A 26734-nucleotide genomic window follows, 5' to 3' on the forward strand; every position below is an offset into this window, starting at 1 on the left:
GAAGAGAAGAGAAGAGAAGAGAAGAGAAGAGAAGAGAAGAGAAGAGATTTTGGTAGGGATTTTGGTCGGACTACAACCCGTGCACTCCAGCTGGTTTAGAGAGCATCCTTCCTGGCGTGGAAGAGGTACTCGACATGGGATGAGCTGCAGGGGCTTACCCTGTGCCTGAAAAAACCACGAGTCATCCCATTTTAGCACAAAGTGGCACCTCTGAGTAAACTCCAAAGATCTGATGACGGTTGTTATTAGTGATGGCCAAAATCTGTTTGGTTTACTGCCAAGGGCTGTTTTAAGTAGAGTAGAGATTAAGAATGCAAAGCAGATTATTTTACCTTGGGCATTTAGGCATTTGCTTAGCAATATCTTGCAAGAATATGTGCAAATGACTGAGTGCCCATTTGTTGATGTCAGCTTGAGGCCAGCTGGTCAAAACAGAGGATCTGGAACTTCCCTAAGGCAGTGTGTTAATACCCTCCCCTTCCCCAAAATCCTACATGTAGGGTTTTAGGAATTGTGGTGCTCCGAGCTAATTTCAGTCAAACAGATAGGAAAAGACTGAAATTTATTTTATATTTTTGTTTTTTAATTTCTGCTGGAAAGAAAAACAAGCTGTGTTTCACGTTTCATGTAAAAGTACATGCAGGATACCCAAGTTGAATTTGATTTGGCAGTGTTAGCTTTGCCACATAGCTTGGATCAAGGCCTGATGTTTTCTTTTCCCTTTCCGTTGTGAAACATAAACCCATGTGGGCGATTGCTGATAGCCTCATGGTAATTCCTCAGGGAGCTGCAGCCGACGTGGTTGACACTGATAGAACAACCTTGGCTCCCAAAATTTGAGCCAGTTGTTTGAACTGAAGCATAAGATGACATTAGCTTCTCTGCATTTAATATGATAAACATTAATTGTCAGCATCAAAATTGGTGTAACCCAAGCAAAAATGTGCGATAACGTAGAATTCCCTTTTATAATCCTCCACTGTTAGGAAAGACGTATCTAGGAAGTGGTTTATTCTCTCCCGAGTCTTTGTATGTTCCAGTTTCTCAGATAACCAAGTGATATCTTTGGGATAATATAAATCTTAATAGAGCAAGTCTTCCAGGTAGAGCTGTGAGCTCGGCATGCTGTTCCTGACAGCGCAGTCAGTGCAGCTTTTGTGGTTCAGAAACTTCCCAGAAAATCAGGAGTATAGAGGAAAAGAAAACTGCTGCCATGAATAGCGTGAGGTTTGGGGACTTTCTGTTCCTTCTGCTGCTGCGTTCAAGGTATATGCTAATACTTCAACATTAGACTTTTGGTGTTTCCTCTGTGAGTTATTCCTTCAATGTCCTATCCCTGAAAACACGAATGTGTTGGGGCCACCTGCGAAATGTCCGTGTTGGAGAACTGCTTGCTGTAAGCTTGGCTGTGAAGCTGCATGTCATTAAATGCTCTTCGGGCCCCTTTCCTCCAGAGTTGCAGCTGTGGACTCCTGGGCTGCTTCAGGACTGAGCTTTCACAATACTGATTTTAAGCTGAATTCCTTTCCTTGGAAGTGTTGATATTTTAAATTATTTATTTTTTTTTAAATCAGATTTCTTCTCTATGGAAAAAATAGAAGAAAACAAAAAGGCAGCTCCTGGGATGTGTTGCTTGCCATAGCCATTGGGCTGAAGCACACTGCTCGTGTCTCGCACCTAAGGTTGGCGTTACATTCAGGGTACTGAGGTGATTCAGAGACTGCAGACACCAAGGTCACCGTGGAAAACAAAATCCCCAAAAGCTTACCATCTTCCAAGCAGAAAGCTTCCCGTTTTCTTGGTCTCAGTGAACTTCCTCAACTGAAGCTTTTACTCCTCAAAAGCTAAAGCACAGATAATGCCCTCAGAAACCAGTGTAAAGGTTCCTGACTCATTCAAAGGCTGATTTCTTTGGAAACTTTAAATCTGCTCAAATTAGGCTTTGTGGAGCCTAGAGAGAATCTCTCAGGGGTTCTCTAATCCTAAAGTGCTCTCCAGGATTACCAAAGGAGGTAAAGCAGAACTTCACCCCAGCTCCTTGAAATGACATGCTGTGCACCACGATGCAACCAGAGTGATGCAGCCAACAAAACTGGGAGAAGCTAAAGGCAGTATCCAGTCTGATACCCTTAGAGAGAGAGTTCTGTGAAGGTGTGTGATTCGGGAAGTCCCTGGTAATCCTCTAGGGAGAAGAACAGTGGGAGGTCATTTATGTCTGTGATCTCAACCTGCCAATCCACCTGTATTGCTTTATGCTCCCAGAACTTTAGGATGCAAAGGGGGAACAAAAAAGGTCTCCTGACAGTAATCAGGGAAATTGTTTATGTTTATGACAAGCAGGATTTCTAAAGCCAAGAATTTACTCACAGCAATGAGGCGTTACTTAGAGTGGTGGTACCCAGAGCTGCCGTCCGTAATTTAACATAGGAAATGAAATGCCGGAAATGTTTTCTCAAAAGGGCTACAAGAATGATTTAAAATGCAGAGAAAGAGACAGCAGTTGCCACTTGATAATGTCGTTCTACTGGTTTAAAGAAGATAGATTTCAGAGCTGGCTTGATTATCTCTGAATACTGACAAAACCATTTCTGTATATGTAATATTTGGTGTAATTTTGGGGGGCCATGGTAAAAACTGTGACACTAAGTCTTGCAGTCAGAGCAGCAGCCTTGGTCATGCCTGAAAATAGACGTTACTCTTTCATTTCTCAGTCCTTCAGTGTCCAAACCTTCCGATGTCACTGTCTGCACCAGGTGCTGTGCTGCCAAAAGGTCAGATGGAAGAGGAAGACAGTGCCAGACAGACCTGAAGCGGTGATAATCTCCATGTTGAACCTTGGGGCAAAACCTCAGAAGGAGCTTTTTCAGGTCGTTCAGATAAGATCTCCCTGTTGGTGTGCTGAGAGCCAGAGACAAAGGAAAGATCTTTGAAGCTTTTGAAGCTTTCAGGAGGTGGCCTGACTCCGGAGCAGCAGACCAAGGCAGGGGAGAGGCTGTAGGTAGGACCGGTCCCAGGAGACCAGCAATCTGCATATTTGTCATGTTTGTGGCTCCTGTTGCTCTCTCCCCTGATAAACCACTGAGATAACCTTGGCATCAGAGCTGTCACTTCAGCTGAAGAGCTATGTCTCCTTGCTATGCAGTTAACTGCTGCAGTGCCTGCAGCTGCCATCGCCCAGGGCTCTTCCAAGGGGCTCAGCAGAAGCCCCTGCTCCCGCCTGCTCCACCACCAGTTCCCTACAAAGAGTTTGGCATCGAGGTAAAAAAGCAGCAAAAAAATCCCCTTGTGTCAGGCCAAGCAGGCGCTGTGCAGTGGTGGGACCATTGTTCAAGAGAACAGTCAGAAACATGGAACTTCCCCCAGAAATATTACATTTCCAACGCCCTTTGACACAGATCAAGGTTTATTCATCTGAATTTGGACTGAGGCCCAGTTTGGGCCCTGTCGATTCTCTTGACAATCTGCAGACTTGGTAGCAAAGGAGATGGTGGGGAAAAAATGGGATAGCTATGGCAGAGTGAGCAAAGCAGTGCTTGTTTTAGTGACACCAGTGTGGCACTCGTGAACAATGAGTTTTTTATGCTGGCTGCTGCTGAGCACAAAGAAGCCTGGCCCTGACAATGCCAACAAACTAGCTGGTGTGCATTTCCAGGGGACAGCACATCTCATACGGAAGGAGAATTTGCCAGCATCCAGACACCAAAAATGTCTACTTCTCCTTAAATCACAATATCCATATCTCCAAATATTTTTCTTATTAATTCACTGTTTAGCAGATTTTTAGCATTCCAAAGGCATGTGTGATACTGGCGCTGTCTCAAACACTGTTTGTCCCTTGGGGCTGTTGAGGGCACAGGGCGCACAGCCAGTGTGCAGTGGCTGCGTGGCTCGGCTGCAGGTTTGTGTTTGTGGCAGGTCAGGAGGTGGCCTTGGCATGCAAAAAAAGAGAAGTCTGGGACGCATGGCTGGGATAAAACCCAGAAAAAATGTCCTTTGGTTTTCCTCTTGTGCGTGTGAGTGGTTTTGAGGATGCAAAGTGTGCGGTGCCTGCCCGCCCTCCCCAGCATCCCACCACCGAATCCCTCATGGCTTTTTGCTGCCCTCAGCTCCTTTTGCAGGGTAGCCAACAACTGCATTCTCCCTTCTTTTAAGAGATGCTCTTTATGTGAGCATCCTGTCACTGAACTTGAAAACAGGGTACCCTGAGCCAAACCTTGCATAGACACCTACTTTGCTTCATGCCTTATTTCATTTTAGCTTGGTAAGGAAGGCATCTGAACTAAATCAAGCTGCTGTTAAGCCACATAGACTATATTATCCCTTTTCAGAGTAGATTTTGGTTTTGAGGATAGCTTTATGTGTAGGTTAAACAGCTGCTGCAGCTGTTGAAGGCAGCGGCGCTGAGAAGGAAGCATGAGTGGGGACCCCCAGCTGGGGCGGTAGCACCACTTTTGTCACCCAAGGAAGGTTAGTTTGGCTTTGGTCATTGCCCCTTCCACAGCCCCCATCTCTTTCCACACTTCTGATCAGCGAGCAGAGCTGAACCGAGCTGCCACACGAGCCGGCAGCCTCCTGGCTCAGCACACAAAGCAGAGCCACCGGCATGCCAACAGCTCTCTTGCAGCTCCTGGTGCGCAGAGACACAGACGAGTCCCCCAGCAACTCAGGAGGAAAGAACTGGGGCAGGTAGATTTGCTGCTGCCCAGGAAAGCTACAGGATGTGTCCCTGGGAGCGCCGAGGAGGCTGCAGGATCTCCCCTGCTATCACAGGTGTGGATTTGTGGCAAGCACCCACAGACGGTCAAAGCAGTTTCAGATCCCAGTGCAAAGCATCAATGTTAATTCTGCAGTAAAAATACACACCTGGGATTGCCTCACAAAGTGGATGGGTGGAAATTGTACAAAGGGAAAAGCTGACATGGCTCTGTGTCCTCCTCCGGCAGCCAGAGAAGACATTAACCATCCATCACCATTGCTGCAGCAACTTGTTACTTGACACTTTATTAACAAGAAGCCCATTTATTACTTGAAAATGCTAATTCACAGAATCTGTTTACATTTAAGATTAAATAAGGAGGAACACGCTGTATTGCCTCCACGTTATCAAGACACAATGACTCATTAAATTTAACCAGAGCAAGTGCTGAACCAGTTGTGCTTTGTTAAAGCTATCTTAATTTCTGATGTGCTGTTTCCCTGCTGTGGCTTGTGCCCTCAGTTTTCAAATCTAGGCATCCAAGTGTTCATTGCTCGTGTCTAATGGCACAAGGGGTGGGCTGGAACACTCTGTTTTGGGGTCTTAAAAGCCACTTTTGACCTAGAAAATTGAAACTTGTTGGACAGTGTTTGTCTGGACTCAATTTACCAAAGCACCAGGCAAAGCAATGAGTTCAGCAAAGGCAGCACTGCTTTTGAGACCTAACACAGACTGGCTTCTGTGTGATAGCATTTCTGACTTCATGATTTCCTTTTCACCTCTCATCAGTGCATTCTGCGGTTTGGCCCAGGTGACCAGCATTAACCTTGAAAGTATATGCTGGCTTTTTTAAGCGCTGCTTTCTGTTTTACCAATTTAAAGAATGAAAGGTTAAAAGCATTACGGAAGGTGGGATTTCAGCTGTCTGCATTTACTAGAGTCTGAATTTAGTTTGTAAATATAACTTGAAAACTGCCAACACTTGTTAATTGTTTTTGTTAATACTTTGTGAGCTGCCAGTGATTTAACTAAATCAAGTTGTTGATTTAGTAATCAAACTAATCACAGTGCTTCAAAATTCTTTTAATTTGAAGTCACTTTAGATGCTGTGTAGTTAAGGAATCGTGCTGCAAGCTTATTGTCAAAGGAGCTTTTTGCATCCTTATAATTTTAAAAAACAGCATTTTGATTTTGTTTTAGTAAAACGGTAGAAAAATGGCAGTAAATCTCTGTGGCAAATTGGATGTTTTTCTGGATTTTGAGAACAATTGAAATGGAAAATATTGACTAAGCATAGGTTTAATTTAGGTTTTAATGATCATTTTTGTATAAGTAGTCTTTAAATCCCTCCTACAAAGCAGCCAACACTAGAGAGGTAAAATTCCACCCCTAGGAGTTGAGGAGGAGGCAGCTTTAAATAGCACAGCACCCTCTTCTCCCTTTTGTCTGCGTCCTTGCGCAACCAGGCAGCAGACAGCTCATCCTCTTTGTTTTTCATCTCCTTTAGATCATGCAGATGAAGAGAGGAGATAAAGGCGTGAGGGAAAGGAAGGAGTCTCCATTTGAGTGATCAGCCCCCGGGCTAGAGTTTCACAGGCGGGGGAGAAGCCAGCAATCCGTCCTTCTCCAGGTTTTCTGAAGCTGAAGGCTCTGTCCCCAGGGCTAGAACTAGTTGGGTGTCCCTTTTCGCCAGGTTGGGTGTCCCTCTTTGCCAAGCACGCCGTGACCTTGCCTCTGCGCGCTCTGTTCCGGAGACGCACACCCTGGCACATACCTGTCTCTGGAGAGCATCACGGTGGCTGCCTCATTGCAGCAGTGAATCCATCAACTGTTCCCATTTTCCAGGCTGCCGCTTTTTATTTGCTCACCAGTGCCAGGTCTGGAGACACAGGAGGTGCTCTCCCTGTAGCTGGCTGCGCCTCTATCCCATGCGAGGTGGGATATTGCTTTTAAAGATTTTCTGCCCAATCCTGACTCCAGCATTTGTGGAGCTTGTAAGCTGTTGACGTGGCTTTTCAGAAGCCTCGAGGAAAATCTTTAATTCATCTGTAGTAGGCTAAACATCTTGTCCAAGAAGGTTGTGAAGTGGCAGCTGTTAGAGAACGGCTGCGTTCCACAAGGTGTCCTCTTCCTTGGTGCTTTCAGCCAGGGCTGACCATAGCAGTTCATGGGCAGTTGGCCCTGAGCATCCTCCCCAGACTGTCAGCTGTAGCAGGATTTGCTTGCTGCCTAGTCCTGAGGTTGGATCTAATTTTCCAGATGGCCCTGCTCTGAATGGGGAGCACAGTGCAGGTGACCTGCAGCGAGCCCCTCCAGCCTAAACTATTTGTCAAGTCTGTTTGTGCGGGGCCAGTGCTGGAAGAACAGACAGCGATGGGCTGAGCACGGTCCCTGGGAGCAGAGCTGGCTGCTGTACCCCTGCTTTCTGGGTCAGCCAGAGGCTGGGGGCATGGTAGGAGCCATGCACATCCAGCCATGGCCACGTCGATAACAGCATTTCTGGGCAGCTGAACAGTATTGATGGGTGGCAGAAACCACTCAGTCCTCTTGAGCTGGAAAAATAACCTGTAGCCAGTGAATGAAAAATGCATGAAAAGGGCTGGTGAGATGTCTCTGGCTTGCTGGCAGCTGAGAGAACAGGGCAGCACAGATACCATGCAGCACTGTGCTGTTAAGGATTTCAGGTTTGTCACAAGTCCAGGATCACCAGCGGGTTTTTCCTTCCTGGTCTGACCTTTGCATATAGAAACTAAACTGGAAGTTTTTGGAAAATCCCCTTTGGAGCCATCATTATGTTTGTGGCCACACTGCAGCCTGTCGCTTGCCCTTTGGCTTTTCCTTCTCAAACTAAAGCTGGAAAGAAGCGACCTGTTTGTAATACAGTCAGAAGTGGTAGCAGGTGTTACTATCACATTTCTGTAGGGCTTTCCCCATAGGAAAAACACAACCAAGTAGCATAATTCTTCAAAGATGAGAGCCAGCTGACTTTGGAGCATGTGGTGATGTAAGTCTATAGTGAGCTGGGTTTGGGTTGCGGTTTCTGCAAAAGAGGATGCAGAGCAGCTGCGTGCCGGCAGAGGGGAGATGCTGCAGACCTGCAGTTTGTCCTGCTGTCCCCAGTTGAACGTCTGTGGGACTCCGGTTGTCCTGCCAGACTCGACCGGGAGTGGGTGGTCAGCGTGGCAGGGTGGGATTTTGAGGAGAGAGCATAAAGCTGGCTCCTGGTGTAATAGGAAGAGCACGCTGATGCTTTCAGCAGTGGAAATAGTGACTGGTAGGCCAGCACAAACTAATTGCATCCTCACCATACTTCTGAGATGCTGTTAAAGGGCGGTGGGGACTATGGTGGACCTCAAGGTCCATATAAGCAGAGCACTGTGTGACAGCTTCAGGCGCTCTGCTGCAACTTAGGTGTAGTGCTTTGTGCTGCTCCACACTAACACCCTGCCAGCTCCAAAGTTTTCTGTTCTAAAAGGTACCTGACTTCTCTTTTTGCGGTGCATGTTAAGGGTTTTGTGTCCATCTGTGGCTCTGAACAAGTTATGTTTCCTTGTCCTGCCTTCTGTTGGTGTGTATTTTTGCAGAAGCAGGAAGAAGCTGTGTGCCTGGCTGTCAAATGTTTCTTTGGGGAATATAAAGGGTGGAAGGTGACCAGCCCGGAGTGCAAAAGCACCACAGACGATCCATGTGCCAACTCAGCAGGACCAGAGGATAGGGAAGGTAGTGAAATATAATAGGTGTTCCTAGAAACAAGGCTTTCCTCAAATACTTTTTGGTCCTCGCTCAAATGCATTCAGCTGGATTTCAGGAGCGTCAGAGGCTACCTTCTGGCCAGAGCTCTGGGGTGCCGAGGTAACTCGCCTTTCCTTCTCACCATTTCTGTGAGTGCTTTCAAGCTGTGTCATGCTGGCTGCCGCTAGCATCACACTATCTCTGGAGGTTGCAGAAGGGGGCTTGTGCAGCCCAATTTCATCCAGAATGCCTTTGAAATGTAATACACCTCTTAAATGTGCTTCGATATGCGGTTGTTAGCAGCTGTTCTTACTAGCCAGGCCCTTGTACAGTGGACATTTGTAGGTCACTGGTCGTGCTGTTGCCAGATAACTTTCCGTGTTAGGCTGTTAATCATCTTCTGGTACCACTTGCTCCTTTATCTCAAGTGGAAGTTATCTCTGTAGCAGATCTAGAGTGTTTAGGGTTCAGTTATACAGTTTGTCTGTGTAAGGGAAAATGTGGTAATGAGGCAGTGGTTATCCAAGGAACAGAGCAAAATCAGCACGGTAAGCTTTTTCCTCACACGTCTACAAATGCTTAATCGTAATAATTCTCAGCAGTTGGATGTGTGGCTGGTTGGCATGGTAATACTTGTTACTGTTGGATGCACTTGTTACTGTTGGATGGGTTTGGTGTCACAGGGCATTGTGCTCACCGGGCAGGTTTTCATAGCCCCTGCTTGTGTTCACCAGAAGTACTTCCACAAAAGCAAGGGCCCTGGACTGTGTCGTATTTGTAGGACTCCTCTGTCAGGGCAGCTTGAGCCTCTGCATGCAGCAGTGACTGCCTTGATGAAGTCAATATCAGAACTTGGTTTTAATTTCAATAACATACCAAAAAATCCAGCTTTGAAAGCTGGTGGGCTGTCAGGGGCTGACTGCAGCCTTGCTTGCTGGGAACCCAGTCATTCCCAGGCAGCACCTTTGGGTCCTGAGACTTGGGTCCTGCCCCTGTCCAGCCAAGTGGTCCCAAGGGCTGCCTCTCGCCTCCCCTTCTTGCCACAACACCTCTCAGTTCAGGGGGCGCGGGTCCCCAGAGCTCAGAGGAAATCAGGGAGGATTTGAAAAACCACAGCAAAGGTTTTGTTTTTAAGGACAGAACTCCAGGCTAATAAGCCTGCGTTGAGCTGACCTTTTGCTGGCAGCAGCTCAGTTCCTTGTGGGAGGGAAAGAAACAAAAAGCTAAAGAGTAAGAAGCAGCTCCAATTAGTGACCTAAGTGTTTACACCAGCTCAGGAGCATTTAATTACCTGTCAGCAGCTTGCTTTCTCCTGGTCACAAGTGTTTACACATGCAGGCAGTCATTCCAGCTGTTTCTCTTGTACTGCAGAAATTCAGAGGTAATTATGTAGCTAGCTTTTCCCTCAATATGTGTCATGTGAAGATGCATACACCTGAAAGAGAGTCAAGTGCATGGCACCTTTTGGAAACCCGGGTCTGAAAGGAGCCTTTATCTCCTTCCAGCATCAGAACCTGCTACTTGGCGACAAGTGTAGGGAGCTTGACCTCACTGCGTATAAGCAGGGCTATCACAAAATCACAGAAGTGGATTTATAAGCTGACAGGTCATTTTCAGGCAGGTTTTTGCAGACTGGCTCACTAAGTAGCTCGTGCTAGGCGTCATGCAACGCCATGCTGAACTTGGCAGCAGCAGGTTTGCTGTGACCTCTGTTTCTGAGTGATCCGAATAAGCCTGTCAGCTCTCAACATCTGTGGCAGGATTTTAGCCCCAGAGAAATGTGCATGACTTAAGGAGGGCCTTCACTGAGCTCAAGGTCATGCAGACTCTTCTGATCACCCAACCTACTCGCGATCTCTGGAAGTGCACCCAGCGATACAGAAATGGTTTGATGCAGAGCCCTCAGTAAAGCACGAAGGCAAGCAATGCGCTGAATGCCGTACAGGAGCCATTTGGGCCAGGACAGACAAGGTTGGGAAGAGCATTGGTGCTTTTCCCTGAGGGATCCCACCTGTGATCCCGTTGATCCTCTGGCTTTTCATGTTGGGATTTTGGTTTCCACGTTTTGTGGTCCAGTGCCCACATCCTAGTTTAAGAAGAGATCTGACCACCTGTCGTTCTGACCTATCTCCGTATTTGTAGCTCCTAAGCTGAGTTAAAGGATGCCTGCATGTAGTCAGCTGTTCTGTTAGCGTGTTAGGTGCTTAGAGCTGCTGAAGCTGGAAAGGAGAAGCTCTGGGACTGCGAAGGGGAAGAAGACTGCTTTGCTCAGCTGCAGGCAGGAAGAGAGACTCACGAGACCAAGAACAGATCTATTTTGCAAAAAGATCATTTTTGTCTTATTTGCTCTAAACTCTTATCAGTTACCTCTGTAGCTTGCAAACAAAAGTTTGTTAGAAAAACCAAGATCCTCAGATGCAGCTTTTAAATTGCATTGGACAATATTCCTTGTTCGTGGTGTTAGTGCAAAGTACTTAAAATGGTTAAGATGAGTGCAAGAGGGTCCTCGTGCAGGTTTAATATTGAGATGAGAGGTTAATTTGCCATTCTGGTAATTCCACCATTGAGCTCTACAGCCAGCTCCCACACAGGCATACCTTCGAGACTGGAGGGATGGTTCTTTTCCCAGAGATTATTTCACAGTGGTGACATCTTATCTTGTCACTGCAATGGCTCTTGAGAAAACATATGGGAAGCCTCTTGAAATGATGTGATAGCCTTGGAACAAAGAGTTAATCTATTACTAGTGGAAGCATTTGCTTTGCAATTCATTTTTCCCTATTCGCAGCTCAATTTTTCAATTTATCACAGAGAGCAATGTGAGAGATTTAACAACGGTAAGCCCAGAGGAGGATGGAAGCTGATTAGAAACTGGGGTGGAGGAAGATATTTTGCTCAGCTGGAATTACTGCAGCAAAGTAAATTAATACTGAATGCTTGAGCTGTAGATATTTGATTTGTTAATGGCTTTAGTTTTGCAGTCATTTGGTTGATGTAGCAAATTTTTCAGTGCCATGTGTAAATCTGATGATTTCTCCTAGCATGGACTCTGAAATACGGAGGCATGAAATATGTATAATTCCGCCTGCTAAATGATGGATATGATCACGGTGAGTGTAGCACCATTTGGCACCTCCAAAATAGCGTTCAGTATTGTCATGGGAATTTTAGTTACTCTTCACACTTGCCATAGGCCCAAGAAGTGATTAGTATCCCTGTTAGACTGCAAAGCCAAGGAAATGTGATGGCGTGTCTTATTTGTAGAACGGCTCCCTTTTGCCAAACCTGCCTGTACTCAGAGAGGTTTCTGTCGGACCCTAAGGCCGCACAGACCCCGTAGGCCACCAGTGGTTTCCTGCACCATGGTGGGACATCGCAGAGCCTGCCGGGGAGAGGGCTGCCTGCGGGGCAGTGGTGTAACAGCACTGCGAAGAATTGCAGCCCCTGGCATCGGCTCCGATCTGCATGAAGCAGCAGATCGGGGGTGGGAAGGAAAGAGGCACAGCTACAGAAATAGCATTTAAGTGAAAACTGTACCCTGCACTGCATGGAAAGATAGGAAGAAGGATCAATTCTTTTGCAGCTGAGAATGCAAGATGTGCCAGACAGTAATTAAAAGCATTTTACTGTGCCTAGAAACGTGTCTCGGCTCTAAAGCTCACATCCCAAGCCTGCTCTGGAACAGACCCGTTTTTATTCCCTCGAGACGGAGCATGCCGGCGGCTTCACTGGCTGGTTGCGAGCGCTCCTGCAGCCCCTCTCCGCCCTCCACAGCGCTCTTCTCCTTCGGGCTGAAGCATCCCTTGCACCTTCCCTGGGCCTTGCCTTCCCCTCAGCTGTGCAATGCTCTCCCAGCATCGTCCAATAGGGCGGTAATATTGCTGTAAAATTGATACAGACCGTGATTTCCAAACAAGAGATCACCCTACTGAGGAGGAAGTTGGATTTTTAGACAAGGCTTTTGCTGTGTTTCCGGGTTGGGTAACCAATGACAGATGTTTGAGTGTGCATGTCTGTGTTGGGCACGCATAGGTGTTGTCCTCCTGAGGAGTCACGTAACACCCTGAAATGAAAAACAGGTGGTGTTGCAATGAAAATGTGAGTGCTGAATATAGTGGGAATCCTGAGACGGTCTGGCAGTGTGTGCTCCCTTCCAAACTTTTCATTTCTGTAAGCAAAAGTCTTTTTGCTTATGCACCTGTTTTTAAGGCTTCCTTTAAAACAAGAGCATTTTCCCATGATTCAACAGTTATTGCAGCTATTTCTGTAACTCCAAACTTCTCGTTGAATAAGTTAGGGAAAGGAAAAGCAGAAATAGGTCAGTTATTTCAATAAGATGTAGTCGTCTCTCTTCACAGCAAGCTGCCTTTTTTCATGCCTATGTGAATTGTGCTAATGTATCAGTGAATAAAGAAAAAAGAACAAAGTGGAGCAGAAGTGCCAGCTTTTTTATTCTGGGATTGCAGCCTCAGAGCCTTTTACTCAGCGGAAGTGATAACAAGGCTTCTCTGGAACATCTTGGCAAACGTTCCTGAAATAATAGAAGTGAATTGGCTGCCCACCTCTCTGAATACAAGGTCCACTTAAAAACCCTGCCCGTCATTTTGCTATCACAAAGATCAATTTCCCCATACACCTTAAGTCCTGGTTCTAAGAAGCATTCTTGATGCTTTGCAGGACATCGCCAATCCATAATATCAAGGAGACGTGGCGAAAGCTTGCTGCTCTTAGGAGTCATCTGGCTTGAAATGTAGAGAAGTAGGCTGCCTTTAATCATTAGTCATAGGGTTGCATTTTTCAGCTCGCTGCTTTTTCCTGGGGAGTGCCTGTGGCTGATACCAACCTCCTGGCAGGTCGGCTGTCACATTGGTTTAGGCTAATCTGACTGTGGCTGGTCCTCGGAGAGGACACCAGGAGGCCAAAATTATTTTCCTCTTTTTAAATACCTCCATGCTAGTGTGCACTACTGGAAGGGCTTTGTTTCATGAAGTTTCATGATCGAAGGAAAATCTTTCTTACGAAATCAACCTCATCATTTGCTCTCCCCAGACTTCACATCTTAAAACCTGATTCACCCTGATGCTTTCCTCTGTAACAGCAACAACTTTATCATGCCTGAACTGTGATCGGGCACAGAATATTTCAGGGGGATGCTGCAGTGTGGGTACAGAGGTGAGCTCAGTACCATGGCTGACTTTCCCACATGGACAATTTTGTGCCGCTTGGTTTTAGAGGTGCAGGCGTTGGCAGAAGCAGCCTCTGCCATACCGCAGGAGATGCAACCAGGGCTGTTCCCAGCCCAGCACTGTCCGTGCGAGGCCAGGCCGTCTTCTTTCTTCCTTCCTGATGTTGATGAAATCCTCCACTTCCTCCTCAATTTGCCCACCTCACAATTGCCTGTTACTCTCTTTTCTGTAACCCAAATTCTCCTCTGGGTCATGACCGGCCATCCCCATCTTTTAGCCTTTCCATACTGAGAAACGGGCTGAATTTTCTCAAGAACTTAAAAAGTAGCATTAGTGGGGAAGTTCGGTGCAGACAAGATGCGCCAGCCCCCGACGTCCTAAGGACAGCTGTAAACCTGATCAAACATCATCCCTAAAATACTGTCAGCCTCCAGGACCCTGCTGTTAGCATGTGGGGAGGTGGGAACCAAAAAGACAAATGCACCGACGTGCTCCGTCACCTGGGTTCTTGTTCCTGGGACCCCATGCTTGTAGCATCTTCTTTTGTTTCAGTAGCACCACCCGTGGTACGATCTGCTCCTCAGTTTCCCTCTGACCTTCAGAGCTTGCCTTATATTTAATCCCTTTTAGAGCAGTGCCTACTTGCGCTATCTCCTCAGGCTCCCCGTAAAGGTCCTGGGTGTGCTGTTGCCCACAGGAAATAGCAGGGAAGTTGCAATTGCTGCAAAAGCTTAAACCTGAGTGCAGTGCAGCAATCAGGAGGTCCGTGCCCTGAGTCACTCTGACTCGTTGCTTACCTTTTCCCCTTCCTGTCCATCATCTCCTGGCTAATGATTCTTCCCTGCCTTGTTTGGCAGGGCCTGGTACTGGTTGTAAGCCGCCTTTGTTTGAGGAGGCACCTGGCACGGTTGGGTGTTTGCAGAAAATACCCAATGCCTGCAGTGTCCTCGCTGCCACGCCATTCCCAATCCAACAGTTCCCAAGGGGGACAGTGCTAAAAAAAATAATAAATCACTATGTTTAAATGCTTCTTGTTTTGGCTGTACAGAGAGACATTTTTAACAGCAGGGAGACCTCAGCCAGACTTCTCCACATGAGGCTAAAAGCCTGTCATTAAGCGAGGAAAGATTTGGCTGGACGTGGTGCTCTGGATCCAGGGAGAGGAGGGGAGGCTTCCTCGCTCGCCCGACATCGGGCATGGTGACCTGCGTGCACCCTGCCCCTGTGCACTCGCCTTTGATAAAAATTTGTGTTGAGCTTTTCAAAAGGACCTGGGGGCTGAGTTAGCTGTGATGCTGCCTGCCTGAACCACTGGGGAAAATGTTCCCGTGCAGTGCTGGTTGGCTGTAAAACTGCGACCTTTCATTGGATGCTACGTGATAAAATCATGCTTCTCACAGGCAGGGTGAACAGGAATGCTGCTTCTCCTTGGGAGAAAAGCTGCAATAGAACACAGCACAATAACACCTCTTTTTGTGGCGTTCTTGTATCCCCTGAAGCTTTAGCTAATTTCTCTTTTTTTCTATTAAGCGATATAAGCAGGGGCGAAAAATTGAGGTTTTCAGATCAGATCTGGAAATAGAGAGACAGGATTGAGCACAGCTGTTCCAGGTCAGAGGAGCTGAGGAGGAGAAGCAGCCCTTGCTGATGGAGCAAGGTTATGCCCACGGCCAAGGTATGGGCTTCAGCGTCAGAAATCTCATTCAGGGTTAGCCTTGGTTCAGCTTTGCTGCCAGGCAGAGTGGTCCCAGGAAGCCACCGGCATCTCTCTGCTGTCCCCTCATCCTGCGCGAGGCGAGTCCTGGTGACACCCAAGCATCCTCTGCACCAGCTTCTGCCATGGCAGCTGCGGGCGAACAGGATTATCCCCAGGGAACTTCAAAACAGCCTCATGAAAGGGCGGCGTAAGAAGGGGAATTCATGCAGAATTAGCTTCTACAGGGGTTATATAGGGTGCACCGAGCAGCAGTCGCAGGAGGCAGTAAATGAAACCAGCTCTCAGTGCTCTGCTGCAGCCCCTGGTTGGCTGGCAGGAGCAAAGCATCCGATGGGATGATTAATATCCAGGTTGCTATAGCGACCGGGAGCCGTGGTGCTAAAAGCAGCCATTCTCCATCACCCCCTCTGTGCCTGCACACACGCACCGGCTGAAGGGCGCTGCAGGAGCTCTGCCCGCACAGGGCCGTGAGTGCTCCCCAGGACGGCGGGGCCCTCCCACCTCCCACCCAATTCCAGGCTTCGAGGAGCCCGATGTGCTCAGGACACAATGGGTCCGCTGCATTTGGCCGTGCGGTGGCTCGGGCTGCAGGGCAGGAGCGGTGCCGGGGCTTCGGGGGCGGCCGTGCCAGGGCATCACTCTGTGACAGCCACGGGCTCAGCATGGTGCGGTGACGCAGCCCCACTCCCCAGCCCTGTTCGGGGCTCCGCTCCCCGCCAGCAGCTCCGGTGTCATCGCAGGGGTGAAGTACCAGCAAACCAAGCGTGTGGCTTCACCCAAGCAAAGCGCCCGCCGATATCTTAGTGGCTGCCCAGCAGCCTCACCTGCATGGGTCAGGCCCAAAGAATAAGGAAACCCAAAAGGAGGAGAGAACTTCCAAAGCCTCCACACTTGTTTTTTCACCATAACTGTGTGTGATCTCTCTGAGGCTGAGTGGCAGCTTCCACCATTTTGTGACTGTCGATTTCAGAAGTGTCTGTTTGAATTACAGCCCTGCACGTGCCAGTGGGGGAAGCAGAGCTGCTCCTCCATTGGGCTGGCTGTGGGTTGTGCCTGCGCTGAAAAGGTGACAGCAGCACTTTGCTGCAGCGTGGCTTTCCAACACAATGCACCCAGCTTGGCTTCATCTGTTTGACCACTGTTTGACACAAGGAAATTGTTGTCCCCTTGAAAATTTGAGTGGTAAGCAGCCGAAGAATCCCACATTTATCATCTTCATCATCAAATCCTTCACCACAAATTCTTTCAGGAGGTGCATGATGCATTCCAGCTGACTGAAACACTCTAGATTGCCTTTGAAGCTTTCTTCTCTTTTTTCTGAATTTCTCTGTAGCCTCATAGATTCCTTAACCTTCAAAAATTCAGGCTGCAGAATGTTATCGGCATCTGCTAAGGCAGCCAAGAGCCTCCTCTGTGATGAGCCGAGGAGCCCAGCAGCTGGCTGGGCAGTGATGAGGACCAGCAGTGGAAGAGAATGGAGCAAAGCGCTTCTGCTGCTTCTCAGCCTGTGCAGAGATCGAGGCCCATGATGTCAAAAACGGGAAGCCGGTCTGCGTTCATCTTCCTAAGTGGTCGTCTTTTATTTATGTGCCGGTGCATTTGTAATGCAGGATTCTTGGCATAACCTCAGAAACGAGTTGATGTGCTTTTACCCCATCCATAGCCAAGGACTTTGAATCATATTTTTGGCATAGTGTTTTTTCATAAAATATGTAAGGCTCAAGTGTCTTGTGGCCAGGTTTGATTCTACTGAAGTAGAAAGCTGGATGAGAGCTGACTCTCAAAAGCTTTGCCAGGCCTCAGAATAGCTGAGAAAACGTGGCTAAAAGGAGACTTCAGAAGAAGCTGCAGTTGGTACGTTTGTGCTGAACCAAGGGAAAGCTGCTGGGTTTAAGAACCGGGTCAATTTGAGTAGATGAAGTCAAGTGTTGTAGCCTGCCTGTAACGCAGGTAACCATCAGCCTTGGAAACTCAGCTCCATGTTCATCCAAAGGCAAGCTGAACATAACCGGAGCTGCAGAGCACACGGAGCCATCCGTGCCTGCCACGTGTGGGCAGGGAGGAGCGAGGCTGCGAGGGCGTAACGCACTCCTAAAGGTTGTTTCGTACCTAAGGAGAACACCCATTCCGTAATTATGCACCAGAGCTGGTTTCCACTCCTTACCAAGGCATGTACAGATGCATTAGCCCCAAAAGACGCTCCTGTTACTGCTGCAAACTCAAGGCTATGTGGAGAGATGGAGACGACTCAGGCACCTTTCCTTCTGCGAGAGGGATGCTGCAGACCCCAGATGTATCAGCAGCTCTCCCCCCTCTTTTTACTTTCCCTCACCTTATCTTGCAACACAGCAGCTTATTGCCAGTCTTCAGCGTGTGGGAGAATTCATGTAAAATTTATAATTTTTAACTTCAGAGAGAGCACAAAATACACTGAATTCTGGAGTGAATTTAAGTCCTGCAGTGCTGAACTGCACACAGGGGCTGGGGAGAAGGAGTAGGGCTCTGTGGATTTTGGAGCAGGCATGTCCTTGTAACCCTGAGCAATTAAGCCAGTAGTGCAGCATGCTGGAGTGTCTCCTGTTAGGGTGCTAGGTCAGCAACCCCTGTCTTGGTGCATGGCCCCTGGCAGCTGGGCACTTTGGTGGCAATCCCGTGGTAGACCTTTTCCATTACCCACTGGAAATGGGTATTTTCCACACCCACAAAGGGCTCTGAAATCATTCACTTTGCCTGCTTGAGAAAATAAAATATTGAACACATTGCATGTGCTATGTGCTGCTTGCTTTTGTTTTGTTTTGTTTTGTTTTGTTTTGTTTTTTGAAAGCTGCTTTGTTGATGAGATTTCCCAGGAAATACCCCTCTTAGTGAATGCATTTTTCAACCAGAAAACCATTGGCCAGTTTTAGCAAATGCTTTGTAAGGGATAAATTACATCGGGCTTTGAATGCTGAAGACACAAGAAAAGAAAAAAGACAGAGCCTTCTCCTTTTGAAGTGCACATGTGAATTTTTCAGCTTCGATAGGAGCAGAATTCGGGAAGCACCAGAAGGAGCAGGTGCCAAGGTCAGAGCGTGGTTTGCAGCAGAGCTCAGGTTCCTGACATGCATCTCCCCCATCCCCACGCTCGCGTGGGAAGCAGCGGTCATGCTGCTGGTTGAGCGAAGCCACAGTCTGCCACGAATTGATCCCTTCCTTGAATTTCACCTGATACAGGGTAGTTAAGTTCACATTGCTCCATCAAATTTTCCAGGGATGAAGAAAAGGAGCTGGTTGGATCCATTGTACCTTCCGCTTGAAGGCAAAGTGCTGTCTCAAAAACACTTTTTGGGGCTTTCCCAATGTAAAATGCATGCGTTGGGTGCCATCCTCCTGGGTATTAAGGCTGGCTGTTGGGCTGGGACATCACACTCATGGACCGTAATTGTGCAGCCCTGCATGGGGAGCAGCCCCTGATCACCGTGGGGACCCTCCTTTGCCCAGGAGCAGGAGAATCAGCTGACTTTGCTGGGAGAGAGAAATATTTTACAGCTTGATGCTTTCCAGAAAGCTTTCTCTTGCTAGTTGGAATGGATGCACAAATGCCCGAGTTACGAAATAAATGAAGAACGAACTGCAGCTCGCTTGTGCTGCTCGGGGACCGCCTGACCTTGGGTTCAAGTAGGAATAAATGCATTGTAAGAATGAGAGAGTGAATCATTTAATGGACTAGGTTTGTTCCTCAGGCACTACCGACAGCCAGACGGGAAGCAATATACCTGGATCTGCCACAGATGCGTCATGAAAAAAGCACATCCGTGTTATGGCAGCTGCTGTCTTCTTAAGAGAGCAGTTTTTATGGTTTAGACATGAATAAAAGGAATGAGACAGTGCACTGGTTGGGTGCCAGCAGACCAGAGTATTTATAGCAGACTTTGCTTCTGCCTTGCTATGTGGCATTGGACATATGTAACGCTCTCCCTTGAGAATATTCATTTTTTTTAGATATTAACAAATCTTGTTTCTCATTAAAATGGCAAGAATAGAGTTGCTGACGCAATTCAAGCCTGATGTTGTAATATGTGGTACTGTACTGTTCCCAAAACTTCAGGCAAGTGGCTCTGTGGTTTACATTGGTAAATAGATGTCAGCATGAGCTGCAGAGAAAAATAACACACGGGCAAGTCTGAGCCAGAGAAGATTTAGATCCACTGTTCAAGTGTAGTGGCGGCGCTGTCAGTTGCACCATAGGGACTGCAGTTTCTAGCCTGGTCATTCTCTCATGGATTAAAAATTGCCTTTGGAAAGGCATGTCTGCCAGCTTCCGATGTGATTTGCCTGAACAGAGACCACGTGGTACAGAAGTGCATTAGAAACAAGCCATAAACATTTGTTAGTTTTGAAGGCTGAAAAAAAAAACAGGGTATTGAGTATCATCTGACTGTGGATAATTTTGAAAAATTACGGAGAAATGGCCAGCTAGAGACACATTTAACTCAGCTGACCTTTGGTGGCATTAACATGCCTGCAGGACTTGTTCTGACCTTTGGCTATGGAAATTTGCCTTTTGATCCTGACTTGAGATCTCCTTTATTTGTGTCTGTCTTCTCTGTATTCTCTCTCCTCCATAGTTTTGACCTGTCTCAGTGTCAAATCCCAGCCAAGACCACCTTGCTCAGAAAAGCCCAACCACACAAACAGTGCTGGGTCCCTAAAAGCAAGAGCCCACATGAGAAAACAGTGCCCTGGCTGTCTCATGCTTGGCTCTGACCGCGTGAGACCTTGGACTGTTTCACAAGGCAGGTTGTGAAAACCCTTTGTGGTTCAGGCAGTTGTCACGGCCCTGCCGTGCACGTGCAAGGAACGTAGGGCGAGCAGCAAACAGGCGGCACGCTGCCTGCCGTGCTCACGTGTCCCCCACTCCTCCAGCTGCTCTTGAGCTCCGAGCAGGGAGGAGTGATATGCACCCAAAAATGGGTCCCAGCTCATCCCCGTATCCTGGGCTTCTCCCCTTGGGGCACCAAGCCGGTGGGATGAAGAGTGGAGCCTGCTGGCTTGGTCTGGGGGTGCTCCAAAAAGCCATAAGCCCCTTTGGCAGCATGGAGAAGAGATTTCCTTTATTCTCACTGCCAGCACTCATACAGCCCAGCACGCAGTGTAAGGAGGCAAAGAGGACATTATGTTATTTTCTCGGGTACACAAGGTAGTAAATCACAGCTTTTAACCTCCCATAGCTACGTGAGCCAGTGTATTTTAATGAGAGCTGGATGAGAAAAGGTGTTTCTGCCTCGGATGGCAGGTCCCAGCAGTGGGAATTTGAGCAGAGGACAGAAGGATGAAGTGTGCCAAGGAGTCACCAGGCCGATGCTGTCAGCATCATCCAAGTCTTACTTAGGGAAATTTATGCTCCGAGTGTGTAAATCTCTTCTGGAAGTGGGACCCACGGCTTTGAAGCCACGCATACTTCACATTGACACCCCCCCCCGAGAGGGAGCAAGCAGACGCAGCATGCGGGACGTGTCTGCCCCTGCAGTGAGGTGTCCCCAGGGCTGTTGGCACGTGGTGCCCACCGTGCTGGTCCTGTGCACGGGGCGACTCAGCCAACACGGGGAGATACAAAACACACGACGGTCTTGGTGCTGCTAACACATCTGTACGTGCCCAGACAAGCTGTTCTTATTTTTGTACCGTTGAAGCCATTGTGGTGTTACAGCTTCTCCGACCACCCACTCCTCGAGCCCAAATACCCAGTATCATTGTCCTGCAAGCTGCAGCAAGCCACAAGTGCTCAGAGGAGATACACCCCATCCTCCCCTGCCAGATACACAGCCTGCACAGGCAGCACGCTATAAGCCCTCCTGCAGAAGACACTTATCTTTTCCACAAATGACACCTGTTGTAACTCAGATATGTAAATGTTGTGTCCAGTCTCATTTTAGATCCTGCTCATCTCTTCTCTGCTCTGTGCCACACAGCAGCAGTGAGTGGCACAGCTGCACTGACCCACAGCAGCAACACATTGCCTGGGAATGAATTTGAAGCCACCTCAAAATTATCAAACATACTGGTTGGCTTTCTGGCTTTTGTTGGAAGTAGGGACTTTAGTAGAAACAGCGACTTGAGAGCTGCCTGTTTTTTTTAGCCCTCTCTAGTTTTTAATCACCGCTTCTTATGTATCTTCTTCATGCAGAATATAGCTGCTGCTTTTTTTTTGGTTACTTTTTTATAGCCTCCCTTCATCTGTGAGCCTTTGTATTTCTTCATCTCTGACTCCCTCAAACACTGCACCCGGTAGCCAGGCAAGCCTCCAGCGCCGACTTACATCAGGTGTTACAGCTGCTCAGTATTTGCCATCCTGCTCCTAATGCTCCCAGCAGCTTGTTTGCAGCCATGTGTTGTCTTGAAGCCTTAGCCCCAGTAGTCGCAGTGATGACTCTTTCCAGAGGAGACGCCTTGCTCTAAGTTCTAGAAAGATTTGCCCATTTAAAAAATCCCCTCCGGAATACATCACATTTGGTGTATTGCTGCCGAGCCCTCATTTCACACTGCACAGCATGCTTCATTCGCCTCATTTAAATCACTGCCACGAAAATCAGATGCTCCCTTTACTCTTTTTTTCCATCTTCTGCCCAAATTTTGATTCCTAAAAATAATTTCTTCCACACTCCACAATTACCCCTGCTGCCTCTGTGTCCCCCGCAGGCCGTATCGCCTGCCCCTTCTGCCGCTTCCCCGGGGCCCCCACGCTGCCAGCCCAGCACCGCTCACATTCACGGCTAAGTGAGGGGCATCACATCGACTACTGCTTCACTCCGTTTCCGTGGCTATTGCAGTTCTTGCAAAACGCTCCAAGTCATCTGCGTTTGCTCTTAAGCATCCTGTGTGTTTAACATTTATTTAACAATATATTTATTTAATTTTCTGCCCACTGTCTTTGCAGAAGCTCCCTCTGATCTTTCTCCACTCTTTTTCTCCATTCGTTTTGCTCCCCACCACTTACTGGAGACAAGATGCTTCTGTATTATCAACAATGTTGACAGATGTCTGTGGCCATTTGTGCGCTACTTGGCTTGTGTTTTCCCTCGGGTCCTAGATTAAACGCTCAGTCAAAACTCTCATATTTCATGGGCCAGTAGTCTGCTTCCACTCTGAGTCATCCCTTCTCTGCCGGTTCTTTTTGCCGGCGTTTGCCCAGGTGTCTCACCAGCTCCCACCGCACGCCTGACGCCTGGCTGCAGGAGGCGGCTGCTAGCGTACGCGGCTCTCTGTGCGACACCGGTGGTGCTTAACCTGTGCGCCTGGTCTCACGCAGCAACTGCCCCAACCATTCACCGACAGCATCTCCAGCAAGTGCAGGGCAACAGACTGGAGCACAGATGAGGGGCAGTAATCTGGTAAAGGCAGTCTGCGTGCGAGGATGGCTCAGTGCAGGTGAAGGGAGAGAAGTCGTGCGTCCTGCGGGGCTCGCTGAGCCATAAATCCCCATAGCAGAGAGAGGCCCCTGCGCACAACCAGCCGAGAGCAGCGTGTCAAGGGGGAGGCCGCTTCCACCCGGCAGTACCGTCGTACAAAAAGACCTGTGTGGTCGCAAACCACCGAGGCCTTCACGTGGTGCTAAAGCCGTTATGACCACGCAGTTCCTTGCCGGGCCAGATCCTGACTCCCACAAGTGCTCTCCGTTTGTGCTTTACACCCTCTCAGGCAGTTTCTTGCCTGGGTGCTGGGGGCTCATGTTTCTTCCCCAGCGGGCTCTCAGCCAGCACTTGCATCTCGCTGCCTCTTCTAATGGAATAGTTGTTAAAAATAAGTAATTTTATTTCCCAGAAGCTGCCCAGCAGCAGCATCCATCATTTTGTCCTAATTGACTTCACTTCCGTCAGCTTTTGGGTTACGTCCGGGCTTGGTGAGCAGCCAAACCTGCCATAAACCAGCTCAGACGGGGCTGTGCTCAGAGGCAGGGCTGTGCTTGGGATCTACAGCTCTATGAGCCCTGACGTTGTGTGCCTGGTCTCCTAAATGTGTGCCTGTGCAAGAGAGATGCCAGGAGCATCTTGGAAGCCCATTAAGGACTTACTAAAATAGAGGCCGATACCTGGAACAGCCTCTGTTGTGCAGGCGGAGGGGTCTGGAGGCAGCCCTGGGGGGCTCTGCGGGGCGATGTCCTGTGGGCAGAACCAGCACCTCCACGGGCTGCAGCAGGGGTGGAAGCAGAAGGATGAGGTCAGGGGGCTTCTCCTGAACTGAGAACACAGCACCCCAACAGTGGCTGCATGTTGGTCACGGGGGCTGGCTTTGAAGCTGTTCTCCGTAAGAAACCACGCCTGACCCCAAGGCAGGAGCTTTGAATCAGGTAGCTCTGTGTGCACGGGCTGCAGGAAGGGACCGGCCACGAGACTAAAGCTCATACACGAGTCCTGTGCTCCTCCACAGGCTGGGGAGGGTGTGGGGTTAAAAGACAACTCTTGAGAGTCAGAGGCTTTGGGTTCAGCTCTTCACTCTGGCGCTGCGTTCCATCACTTGGGCTTGTCACTTAGCTCCCTGCATGGTGACCGTGTCTTCAGCGGGGGGTTGGCCATAAACACCCCGTTCAGTTCTGCCCACCAACCTGGAGATGGCAAAATATTCTGTCTTCATTGCAAACCCCAGGTGTTCCTTTAAATTGTCAGAAGGCCAGAAGATGCCTCGTTTATAATTTGTAAATTCGGAAATGTTCCTCAAATACGAGCAACCCTGGAAATGCTTATGGAATTACAGGAGGGATGGTGAGACAAAGATCAGCTTTGTGTTTCCAAGTTTGAAATTTAATAGTACAAGCATTCTTCCACCTTAATTTCACCATAACAACCCCCATTTCTGACTGTAATTCATCTTACTGAGGTGGAGAGGTGGAAGAGCAAAGGACAACAGTGGGACAGGATTGTGCAGTGAGAACTCGGTCTTTTCACCAGACTGTGCAGAGGTGAGACTTGTCTTTGCCTTTTCTGCCATCACTTTCTTGCTCAGTTTGACCTGCAGAGTGCTGATGGCTCCCCACTGGGTGTTTTCACTGTGCGTTGCCCTCAAAATGCTTCGTTGGACTTTCAGGATTGTAACTGGACCGCCTCCATCTCAGACTCTTCCTATCCCTTCGTGACCGAAATTCCGCAGGAACTTGGGAAATGTCTTCCCAGATGTGCTACCTGCTAAAATCAGGTTGGGCCACTGAGCTTTGGGAGGTGTTTCACCCCAGTTTACTGGCTGATGCCGACAGCTGTTCTTTCCCTTTTGGCCACTTACGAACCATCTCACTCCAGGACAGACAGCATCTGCCATCCCCCTTTTTGCCACTGCACCAACAGGTGTGATGCAAATGTGACTGATGGACTGGGAACCAGGCTGACATTGCTTCCAACCTCATCCTTGTTGGCATTGACCAAGCACAGGAGGAGCATCCAAGGGACACAAGGGGCACATTGAGCTGCTTGTGGAGCTGGTGGCAGGGTTCAGCGTTGCATTGCTGTTGGGGAAGACCAAGGACAGGGTTTGTGATCCTTCACTGGACTTGCAAAGGGTTCTTTGGGTGCCATTCAAGGGCTGTCCTGCTCCCTGACAAAATGTTTTGAGGTTGAAACCTGTCCTCACGTGAAGAGCAACATGTGATGAAGAGTGGGTGAGTGCTGGGATCTAGATCATGCTGGAACATGGGGAGGAAGAGGAGCACGCACTTAACAGACATTTTGTATGGAGAGAAGATCAGAGTATCTTCTCCATAGTCCAGTATCCCAGGACAACGTTAGCTCACGTAGACATGTACTTGGTGGATTCTCCTTTCTCCAGCAAGAGCTGACACCTCCAGAGGCTTAGTTTATTCCCTTAGGTTGCCCAGACACAGACCCCAAAATACATCCAGGACCGTGTGAGTTCCAGGTCTGGTCCCGCTTGTGGTCGAGATTCAGCTGGGTGACGTTCTTCTCCCCTGGCTTGGGCTGGCTTATTGCTGTGCAGAAGGGTCAACAGAGTTGAACTATTCATGGCTGCAGAACCTCAGTCTTCTTACCTGTAGTTTGGTGAGGGCTGCAGGAGAGGAGAGAGGAGTCCTCAGCACTTAGCCCTGCTACAAGATGCTTCCTGCTAACCCTGCCTGCCAAGCACACGATGGCAAGAATCTCCAAGAGGCCCTCCTGTGTATATGGCTCATTCTGCTAAGACATGGTAAAAATAGCAAACTAAGTAGGGATTTAAGCCTCAACTCGCTGCGGCAAGAGTAAATAAGTATTAAATACCTGGGACAACGTGAGGGCTTTGTGTGCTGCTGCCCTGCCAGCACCTCTCCAAACAAGAAAAACGCTCAGTTTTTCTGTGAGTGGTGAACTGCATAAAAGTGCTGCTTTTTGGGTGTGATGTGTCTTGACCAGTCTGCGTTAGCAGTGTGGAAACGAAGCCCATGCAGTACAAAGGGCTTACGCTGCATCACTGAAAATACTGTAGCAGCTAAATCAAGGCAAGACCTCAGGTCTGCGAGCTAAGCACAGCCAATACGCAGAACAGAAACCCAGCGCATCCTCTGTGCTGTATGCAGAGCATGGCGAGAGGCGGTGGAGTCAGTGCTGCCGAGTATTCAAAGCCCCAAGTATTGTGTTAGGAACTGCTGCAAGTTCAGCAGGATCTGAAGCACAGGTGAAGTCGCAGGAGGCTCTCCCGGAGGCCAAATTCCTGGGTCTCTCCTGCTTCCCAAGGCCAGCGGGGGCTCATAGGGACAGGTCCACCATGGGCGTTTCTCCTGCTGCTTCACTTCCCTGCTCTGTGGCACCTGCTCCCTTCTGGTGCAGAGGGGATGACAGCAGAAGGTGAATTGCCTGGAGGCAGTGAGGGAGCTCTGACCCTGGTCCTGGTGGCCCTGGTAGCCCTGGCAGCTCCATGGGCATCGCAGCGCACAGCGGGGTCTGCCTGGTCACGAGCATCCCTTGGCACGGCTGGCTCCACAGCCCAGCACGTGCAGACAGGTCTCAGATGTGCATTTGGAGCACTGGTTCCTTCCCCAGAGGCCAGCGAGGGTCCTGGTGCTGGAACAAGCTCTCCCTGCACCCAGGGACATCTTCCCTGTCCTGTGTGAGCTGAAACTTCTCAGGGAGATGGGGTGGCCCCAGCGCAGCTGCATATGAGCACTGGGAGTTCAGCTCCAAGCCAGCCATGGCTGGTTGGAGGGTTTGAATTTAGCACTGAACCCTTCCTCTCCGTGCCTGTCTGGGGAGCCAGGGTTGATTTCATTTCTTTTTCTTTTCTTTCTTTCTTTCTTTCTTTCTTTCTTTCTTTCTTTCTTTCTTTCTTTCTTTCTTTCTTTCTTTCTTTCTTTCTTTCTTTCTTTCTTTCTTTCTTTCTTTCTTTCTTTTTTTCTTTTTTTCTTTTTTTTTTTTTTTTTTTTTTTTTTCCTGTGGAATAATATATTTT

At 48.5% G+C, this 26734-nt stretch overlaps 1 protein-coding gene across 1 annotated transcript in view; it reads left to right on the forward strand.

Annotated features, from left to right (window-relative positions):
* The window catches only part of MYO1D (myosin ID), a 157564-nt gene that overhangs the window by 129889 nt on the left and 941 nt on the right, over positions 1-26734 (forward strand). The gene's annotated exons all lie outside the window — the stretch shown is intronic.

The sequence above is a fragment of the Oxyura jamaicensis genome, chromosome 27 (assembly GCF_011077185.1).
Source record: "Oxyura jamaicensis isolate SHBP4307 breed ruddy duck chromosome 27, BPBGC_Ojam_1.0, whole genome shotgun sequence".
Taxonomy (NCBI): Eukaryota; Metazoa; Chordata; class Aves; order Anseriformes; family Anatidae; genus Oxyura; species Oxyura jamaicensis.